Source organism: Dipodomys merriami, unplaced genomic scaffold (genome assembly GCF_024711535.1).
Source record: "Dipodomys merriami isolate MVZ:Mamm:240054 unplaced genomic scaffold, mDipMer1.0.p SCAF_146, whole genome shotgun sequence".
NCBI lineage: Eukaryota > Metazoa > Chordata > Mammalia > Rodentia > Heteromyidae > Dipodomys > Dipodomys merriami.
The window spans coordinates 1779464-1789821 of NW_027202782.1; positions in this window are offsets into that span (position 1 = coordinate 1779464).

Genomic DNA, 10358 nt, shown 5'->3' on the forward strand with positions numbered 1-10358 from the left:
AGGCCCTGAGTTCAAGTCCCAGAACAGGCACAAAAAAGAAGGAAGGAAGGAAGGAAGAAAGGAAGGAAGGAAGGAAGGAAGGAAGGAAGGAAGGAAGGAAGGAAGGAAGGAAGGAAGGGAGGGAGGGAGGGAGGGAGGGAGGGAGAAAAGGAAGGGAGGGAGAGGGAAGGGCTAGGAATGGCTTCTTGGGGCATGGATATAAAGACCTGGCTTTGTGTCCACCTATGAAAAGCACAGAGTAAGCAAGGGAGGATGACACACTCAATATCTTCATCAAGCTGCTTTGCAAAAGGTTTGCTTGAGAAGTTTACACCATCATCTACACTGAGGACTCTGGAACTCAAATGACTGGAATCTTCTCCCCTTCATTAGAAACCTCACCTGGTGGCAGAAGGGCTATGTTTTCTTCAAATCCTTTTCCTTTTCCTCCCAAGCATCCGGCAAGAATACTTTTTCTAGTATCCCACTGAGTGGGACCTAGGCCTGACCAGTGAAATGGAGGTGGAAGTGTTGGATGATGCTTTTGGGCCTGCCCAGAGATCTTCCCATGAGAGTCCCTACTGCTCCTTCCTCCTGGAGGATGACACAAATCCCAGCAGGAAGGAGCTCAGGTCCCTGAGTGACAGTATGGAAGAGCTGCCGAGCTGCCCAGCAACACTGGTGTTAGACTTTGAAGGAATGAAAAAATAGGCTATCATTGGGTGAAGTCCCTGGTGTTTTTCTTCTTTTTTGTTATAGTGCTAGCATTGCTTATCCTAACTAATACAGACTAACTGGACATTATCAACCCTGGGCTTTGTCATGTTTTCTACATGTCCCTAGTTCTTCTTTTTCAGAGTGGTCCAGTGTCTCAGCATGGATTCTGGCTCTGTCTTAGTCTATCTCCATTTCCTGATATCTTCTCTCTTTCTCTACTATTTTAGAGGACCAGACATTCTTTCCTTTAAAAATCTTCTTTCCTCCTCCTTCTCCTCCTTCCCTCCTCTTCCTCCTGTCAGTCAAGGGGCTTGAACTCAGGGCCTATGTGCTGTCCATTAGCTCAAGGCTAACAATCTACCACTTTGGGCAACAGTTCCACTTCATTTTCTGGTGGTTAATTGAAGATAAGAGTCTCACTGTCTTTCCTGCCTGGGCTGGCTTTGAACCACAATCCTCAAATCTCAGCCTTCTGAGGTTGTAGGAGGACTACAGGCAGGTGTGAGCCACCAGCACACAGACAAAATCTTATTAGTGTCCTTGAACGGGGTCAGAGCCCTACTCATCCTCAGTACCTCTTCAGCTTTTCCCTGTAAATATTTTTTTTGCAAGTTCTGGGGCTTGAATTTAGGGCCTGGGCACTGTCCCTAAACTTCTTTTGCTCAAGGCTAGCACTCTACCACTTGAGCCACAGTGCCAGTTCTGGCCTTTTCTGTTTATGTGGTACTGAGGAATCGAACCCAGGGCTTCATGCATGCTAGGCAAGCACTCTACCACTAGACTACATTCCCAGCCTCCCTGTAAATATTCTATCTCATACAGTTTAAGTCCTTCCTGCCTTCCTGCCTGCCTGCCTGCCTGCCTTTGTTCCTTTTCTTTCTTCCCTCCCTCCCTCTTCCCCTTCCTCCCACACTTCCTCTTTCCTTTCTTTTATTATACTAGATCTTGAATTCAGGGCCCTGTGCTTGTTTAGCAGGTGCACGGCAGCTTGAGCCATATCTCCAGTTCTTTTTGCTTTATTTTTCAGGTAGAGTCTGTGCTTTTTGCCTAGGCTAGACTCTTGACTGAGATCATCTTAGCAAGGCCTCTTGCTATTGGGATCATGGAAGCACCACCATGTCAAGCTTATTGCTTGAGATGAGATTTCTCTATATTCATACCCTGGGCTGTTCTTGAAGGGTGATCCTTCCAATCTCTCCACTTCCTGAGTAGCTGGTATTACAGATGTGAACCACTGTGCCTGGTATATACTTAATCTTTTATACAGTTTATATATATATATAAATAAACTGTATATATAGAAACTGTGTATATATATATGTATATATATATATATATTTTTTTGCAGTACTGGGATTTATAATAAGGACTTGCTCTTGCTAGGTAGGTGCTCAACTGTGTAAGTCACCCCCCTTTGCTTTAATTTTTCAGGTAGGTCTCAATATTTTTTTCCCAGGCCAGTGATTCAATCTCTGCTTCCCTTCTGATCACTACCTTCCAAGTGTTTGGGATTATAGGTGTGAACCACTGTGCCTTTCCTTACAGTTTAAATCTTTAAGCTTTCCTGGCTCTGTTCCTTCTTGTGTTTGTATATGTTCTCTAGCTTTAAAGAAAAACAACAGCAAAATCCCCCAACCTTGTTATTCATGCATCTACATTTTGGAAAGTAGTCTCTACTTGTTGCTACTCCTTCTCTTTCCCCTCTTCTTCCTCCTCCTCCTCCCTCTTAGCGATTGCAATCTGCCTTGGTTCCCACTGCTTTTGGTTCATGACCTGTGCAGATGCCACCTCAGTGGTTACATTTGCCAGTGTCTTTCTAGTTCCCACGCCTCAGCCCTCTCTCTGGCAGCGGGCATCTCTGCCAGGCCCTGCCTCTGGAGTGGGGCTGGCCCTTGTCACTGCTTTCCTAGCTTTCTGGTTGCTCTTCCAGCCTGCTGGCTGTGTGTCAGGGAGCCTGGAAAGGTATTCTTGCCTCAGGCCTCTTCCTTTGCTCAAGGGTTCCATTTGTAGTTTGTTTTCCAGCTACTGTCTTTATACAAGACAGTAACACTGTCTACCTCTCCCAGCATCCTCCAGGTCTGCTCCTCATCCCCTTGCATGCACCGTAGCCTGTTAGGATGTCTGATGACAGACAGGTGTAAGTCAGTAGCTGCCAGCCCTGTTTGTTCTGTCTAACTAGGCATGCCGAGTCCACCTGCCTTGTGTTTATGGAATATCTCAAGGTCTTCAACATTGTCTTCATTTTCTCTAAAGAGCCCAGTGACCATCTTCCTCTCCTCCCATCTCCCTTGTCTGCCATATACCAGTGGGAGCCAACTGACCAGTGCGGGGAGCTCAGGGGGACACACAGGTCGCGTGTCTGGATGAAGAACTCAGATGGGAAGAGCGTGGGCCACGGGCTTAGGCAGATCTGGATTCCTGTCCTGGCCCTGCCACCCAGGAACTGTTGACTTTGGCAATGACTTAATCTTGCTGAGGCTTAGGTTGTACATGTAAACTATGATAACACCTCCTTCACCTGGGCTGGGACTGCTACATAGAAGAAGTGCATGATACCCTCCTTACATTCCCAGGGGCACATAGCAGGTGTCCAGTGCCTCTTGGCTATCACCCACCTTTCTGCCAAGAGATTGTTTCCTTTCTTGTCTGCCCTGTGCCCCATGCAGGGCTTGTGTAGCCAAAGGAAAGTGGGAGGTGACAAGGCTTTGTCATTCCTCCAGGTGTTTGGGCTGTAGATTTTTGCTCATACCTCAGAGTCCCAAGGAAGCTGGTTGTTGGTGGCCTGTGCTCCTAGCTACTCAGGAGGCTGATATCTGAGGATCATGGTTCAAAACCAGCGTGAGCATAAAGTCAGCTCTTTTATCTCCACTTAACCAGCAAAAAGCTAGAAGTGGAACTGTGGCTGTAGTGGTAGAATATCAGTCTTGAGAGTGAAATGGCCAAATCAGAGTGCCAGCAAAGAGTCCTAGGATCTTAACCGTCTTTTCCTTTTCCTTTTCCTATTTTATTTTATTTTATTTATTTATTTTTGGTCGGTCGTGGGACTTGAACTCTGGGCCTGGGCACTGTCCCTATGCTCTTCAGCTCAAGGTGAGCACTCTACCGCTTGAGCCACAGCTCCACTTCTGGTTTTCTAGTGTTTATTGGAGATAAGAGTCTCACGGACTTTCCTGCCTGGGCTGGCTTTGAACCGTGATCCTCAGATCTCAGCCTCCTGAGTAGCTAGGATTACAGGCGTGAGCCACCGGTGTCCAGCTGCTCTCCCCATTTTAGTACTGGAGGTAGAACTCAGGGTCTCTTGCATGCTAGGCAAGTGCTCTACCACTGGGCTACACGCCACCTCTGTCTCTCATTGTGGAACTCTTTTATTTTTAGGACATTTATAAAACAGTAAATCCTTCTTCCAAATTTCAGCTTTGTTTCTGAGGAGAAAATTGGGCCACTGGAAATTCATTTTGTGTACTACAGATGAACAGGAGGAGGTCATGGGGATAAGCTCCAGGGGTGATGCTTATACCCAGGCTCTGAATTCAAGTCCCAGTCCTGACACTCACACACATACACACACACACACACACACACACACACACACACACACACACACACACACACACACAGACTAACCTTAGCCAGATTCATTGTGATTAATAAATAGCAAACACAAACCTATGAAAGTGGCTAGTATAGAAAGGTACTAGGTTTGCCTTTCCCTGACCAGATAGCCAGGACAGTCTGGCCTGGGTGGCAGGGGTGGTGGGTAACAAACATGGAGTGCCATTCTGGACACTGCTACTTACCCAGGGTAGCTCAGGGCAAGTAGACTCTAAACCTCTAGATCTGGAGGTCCAGTTGTGATATGGCTCCTTGAAACTTGTACTAGTACAGTGTATGGTATTATGGTTCTGGGCTTCCTAATGGCTTGTCCCACCAGTGCAGGGCTGGGTCCATTTTCCTGGTGTAGATGGCCAGGATCCACAGTCAGACTGCTCTCATCCTGGCGGGGGGTGGGGGGTGGGGGGGCTTTCTGATCAAGGCCTACCTTGATCAGAGGTTCCTACCTCTTCCCATCTCTTAGTATGGGTAAGGCATGTCAGATAAAGGGACCTGTTTTATGACCAGGCTTGGAGGTCATAGCCCCCTAACAGCAGTGTCCCTCCTGGCTTTGGATGCTAAGGAAATCTTAGAAAGACAAAACCTGACAAAACCACAAGTGACTAGCTAGGTGCTGCTGGCCCATGTCTATAATCCTAGCTGCTCAGGAGACTCAGATCTGAGGATCACAGTTTGAAGCTAGCTTGGGCAAGAAAGTCCAGGAGGCTCTGATCTCAAATTAACCAGCCAAAACCTGGAAGTGGACTTGTGGCTCAAGTGGTAGGGTGCTAGCCTTGAGCACAGCACTCAGGACGAATACAAACAGCAACAACAAAACCCCCAAACTAAATGACTATTGATGTTTTTTTTTTCTCATTTGTTTCATTGCTCACATGGAACAATTTTCTTTTATATCTAAACCCAGCTTTTCTGAGACTTGGGTTGTAAAGCTCTGCTACCCCAAAGACTCATCACACTATAGTTTGGACGCCCCAAATTCACAGGTAAGTACTATGCAGTAGGTATAACTATTGGGCATAACTAGAGAGAGGAAGTCATGAGGCTGGAGCTCCCTTGTTGGCATTAGTGACTTTATAAGAAGAGGATGTAAGCTGGGCAGAGCGACTCATCCCTGGAGCCACAGGCAAAGATTGGGAGGGTTGAGGTTCAAAGTAGCCTCTTGCCTTGTTCTCTAGGGCTTCTGCTAAAGCACAGAGGTGAGACTGTACAGTAGAACTTTTTTTTTTTTTAATTGGTGCTGGTTCTGGGGCTTGAACTCATGGCCAGGGCATTGTTCCTGAGTTTTTTTGTTCAAGGATAACCATTCTACCAGTTGAGCCATAGCTCAGCTTTTTTAATGATTAATTGGAGATAAGAATCTCATAGATTTTCTTGTCTGCTGGCTTTCAAACGTGATTCTCAGATCTCAGCCTCCCGAGTTGCTAGGATTATAAGTGTGAGCCATTGATGCCAGGAACTCAGTAGAACTTTTCTTTTTTCTTTTTGTTGGTCATGAGGCTTGAACTCTGGGCCTGGGTGCTGTCCCTGTGCTCTTCAGCTCAAGGTGAGCACTCTACCACTTGAGCCACAGCTCCACTTCTGGTTTTCTAGTGTTTATTGGAGATAAGAGTCTCACAGACTTTCCTGCCCCAGCTGGCTTTGAACCATGATCCTCAGATCTCAGCCTCCTGAGTAGCTAGGATTATAGTCATGAGCCTCCAGCAACCAGCTGCTTTTTTTTTCTCTTTCTTTCTTTCTCTCCTTCTCCTTCTTCTTCTTCTTCTTTTTTTTTTTTTTTGTCAGTCATGGGGTTTGAACTCTAGGCCTGGGCACTGTCCCTCAGCTCTTCAGCTCAAGGCAAGTGCTCTACCACTTGAGCCATGGTGCCACTTCCTCAGTAGAACTTTTTACATGATTCCTTTTGGAAACCATTTTAAAGCAGGTATATTACTGTGGTAGGTGTGGTTGAAGCTCCATTAGGACAAGTCTGAACACAGACCTTGGTCATGGTTCCATGTCCTGCTTTTCATTTGTAGTAAGGTCAGGTGAAAGAAGGGACTCGTGGAATTACCTGGAAAGGAGTTGGGTCAGGTTACACTGTCATGGAAACTGCTAGAACTACTTACCCTCTGTGTAGGTCCCCAGGGGACTTAGGACTTGTATGTGATGGGGTTGGCTGACACACACTTTGTCACTGGGTCCCAGGGGCCTCTGGCTTCAGGTCTGCATCTGGGTTCTCAGTTGGCCTCTGAGTCTCATTTGCTGGGAAGAAGGGAAGAGGCAAATAGCAAGTGAGTGGGGTACAGGGGAGGGGCAATGAATGCAGGCTATGTGTTCATCTGTCCTGGGGGTGGGACTGACCCCTGGGGGATGCAGGAGTATTATGGCCTGGGAGAGGAAGGCTCTGCAGGATCTGTAAGGGTCCTTTCTCCAGGCTGAGTAGGGGGATCTTAGGTAGGACATTGCAGCTCTGAGAGAGAAGCCTGTTCTCTTTCCTCCTATGGCAGTTATTCATAAGGACACAAAGTGTGCAAAGCGTGAAGCACCTGTGTGGTCTCCCTGCTGGGGCCTCACCTTCAGGGCTTGCCACACCGTGATGATCAGCAACTGACATTGAAACCGAGCTGGGCAGAGGAATAGAAATTCTACCACAGGGACTCAGGGAAGGGTGGTAGAGCCCAGGTAGAGAGGTGAATCAAAACTCAAGGTCTTGTGGTGCCAGCTGCGAACTCTTCTGGGATTAGGGGACACCATGAGAGTAAAGGCTGGCCAGGCAGGCCATGGCTGTATAAAGCTGCCATGCAGTGGGACACTTCAGAAAATACAGATTGGAAGGACTGGAGGCTAATGCCTGCTATCTAGTAACTCAGGAGGCTGAGATCTAAGGATCAAAGTTTGAAGTCAACCTGGGCAGAAAAGCCTGAGAGACTCTAAACTACAATTCACTACTAAAAGCTGGAAGTAGAGTTCTGACTCAAGTGGTAGAGTGCAAAAGCTCTTGAGCTCTTGAGAGACAGTACCCAGGTCTTGAGTTCAAGCCCTAGAACTGGCAAAAAAAAAAAAAATCAGGTATGTGCATTAATTGATTGATAAAGTTAGTGGGTGGTTGAGAAAGCACTATTGTATACCAGGCGTTTTTTTTTCCTTTCCCTTTTCTATTTAAAACCAAGCTGGTTTCAAAAGAGGCTAGAACAGCAAGCGGATTGGGAAAGGGGCAGCCATTGTAAAAACACTCTATCATCCTGTGATCTTGACCACCTTTTAATCTTGCTTATCTTTCATCCACCCAAATGGAGAAGGTTGCGAGCCCTTTGCTCCACGAGGCAAGGCAGACGAGGTTCTGAAACACACAGGTCTCCTGATTGGAGAGTTCAGGCTGTGATCTGGACCAGGCTTTCCAGGATTTGGATTAGAGACCTCCCAGGCAGGCTTTCCATGGCACCATGCTGGCCTGTAGCATTTGTATGAATGCGTACCCCCTTCAGGGCTCAGCTCCTGCCATCCGCCGCTGTCTGACACTGAGCTGCCTTGCTCTGTCAAATGGGTTTTCTTGGCAGCCGCCAGACCTGTTTGCCACCCTACCAGTTGGTTATCTCCAGGTGGATCATCCAGACTGGGCTACCTTGTTACTGCTGGCTTGTGGCCACTGGGATTGCTCAGCTGTGGTGACTCCCCAGATGCGAATGTCTGCCTAAAATTCCAGAGCAGAAGGGGACCCACGAGCTCATCTCCTTCCCCCTCCCGCTTTGAGGGAGGCCGTACCAGTGATCGCCTAGTCTGCTCAGGAGCTAGCTTGCTGGGAGAGCCCACTGGGGAAGCTGCTCCTGGTAGCTTGTTCTAGCCTTTCACAAGGTGGCCATTGGGAAACTGCTGTGCTTCCTGGCCTCTGATCCTGCTGCTGCTTGTCCCCATAGGGTTGTGAATGCTCCTCTTGTGAATGTCTGCTGGTGTCACTTGGGAAGCACCTGTCCGTCATTGCCCTGGCAGCAGTGACAGATTGCCTGCTATTCTGTGTGTTCGAGACAAAGTACAACCGAACAGCATCTGCTTCTTTTGCTGCTGAGGTGACCCTAACCCTAACTTTCAGGACAACAGAAAGGCCTGGGAAGGTTGTATTATCCATTGGCCACTAAGACTTGAGCATATACTGGCCCCTTTTATCCAAAGAGACATTTCCAAGATGCCTGAACCACAGCTGAAAGCAAAATCTATACACACCATATTTTTCCTATGTACCTATGACCTAGTTAGTTTATATTTTGGGCAGTCAGAGATCAGCAATAACTAATGATACAAAGCAACAATGATAGTAGGATGACATAATAAAAATTAAGTGAATGTGGCCTCTCTCTCTTTTCTCTCCATTTCATTTTACTGTATAAAATTTAGCCATACTGGCCAGGCTGATAAAACCTACAGACAGACTCTAGCACCGGTGGCTCAAATTGTAATCCTAGCCACTCAGGAGACTGAGATCTGAGGATCACAGTTTGAAGCCTGCCTTGGACAGAAAACATGAGACTTTTATCTCTAATTAACCAGCAAAAAGTTGAGAGTGGAGTTGTGACTCAAGTGGTGGAGCATTATTATTGAGCAAAAAAGTGAAGTAAGAGCTGAAGGCTTTAAATTCAAGTCTCAGTTCTGGCACAAAAAGAAAAAAGAAGCCAGGTGCCAGTGGCTTAGGAATGTAATCCTAGCTCCTTAGGAAGCTGAGGGAGGGCTGGGAAGATGGCTCAGTGGTAGAGCGCTTGCCTTGCATGCATGAGGCCCTGGGTTCGATTCCTCAGCACCACATAAGCAAAGAGAAAAAAGCTGGAAGTGGCGTTGTGGCTTAAGTGGTAGAGCGCTAGCTTTGAGCTAAAGAGCTAAGGGACAGCGCCCAGGCCCAGAGTTCAGGCCCCACAAACGGACCCCCACCCCCAAAAAAAGGAAGCTGAGTATCTGAAGATAATGGTTCAAAGCCACCCTTAGCAGGAAATTCCATGAGTCCATGAGCCTCAGTTTTTTGTTTTTGTTTTTTTTTTTGGTCAGTCCTGGGACTTGAACTCAGCACCTGGGCACTGTCCTTGAGCTTCTTTTGCTCAAGGCTAGCACTCTAATATTTGAGCCACAGTGCCAATTCTGGCTTTTTCTGTGTATATGGAACTGAGGAATCAAACTCAGGGCTTCATGCATGCTAGGCAAGCACTCTACCACTAAGCCACATTCCCAGCACCATATGAACCTCATCTTTTTTTTTTTTTTTTTTAATTGTATTTTATTTTATTTGAGAACATACTGTACAGGGGGGCTACAATTACATGGGCAGGATAATGCATACATTTCTTACCAAGCATTGCAGCCTCCTCCTTTGTTTACCCTTCACTTCCCTTCCCGGCCTCCCCCCTCCCCCCACCCAATTTTACCCCCCTCCCCCCACCCAATTATACCCCCCTCCCCCCCCCACACCGACATTGTAAAGCTGGTTTTGACATGACATTTTGTTCTTCTCATTGTTGCAACAGGTCCACCTGAATCCTTAAACGACTTGTTTGTCCCCATCTCCTCCACATGTTATACTGACATCAAATATAGTGAAAGCGGGGGTTACACTGTGGGGGAGGGACATACAAAGCAACAAAGAAATACTCTTATAAATGCGTTAGAAACACATGCATGAAAGAAACGAAAACATTAAAATACATATTTAAGGGATGAACCTCATCTTGAATAAACTACTCAGAAAAAGCCAAAGTGGCGCTGTGGCTTAAGTGATATAGCATTAGCCTTGAGTAACTGAAACTCGGGGACAATGTCCAGGCCCAGGATTGGAGAGAGAGGGGGGCGGGGAGAGGGGAGAGAGGGGCAGCGGGGAGAGGGGGGAGAGAGAGAGAGAGAGAAAGAGAGAGAGAGAGGTGTCAGATAAGAGCACCAAGCCTGCTTTGTGTACTCTACTGCTGGATGATTTGTTGTTGGTGGTGGTGGTTTGGGGGCTTGAATTCAGGGCCTGTCCCTGAGCTTTTGTGCTTAAGGCTAACCCTCTACCACTTTGATCCACAGCTCCACTTCTGGTTTTTTGGTGATTAACTGGA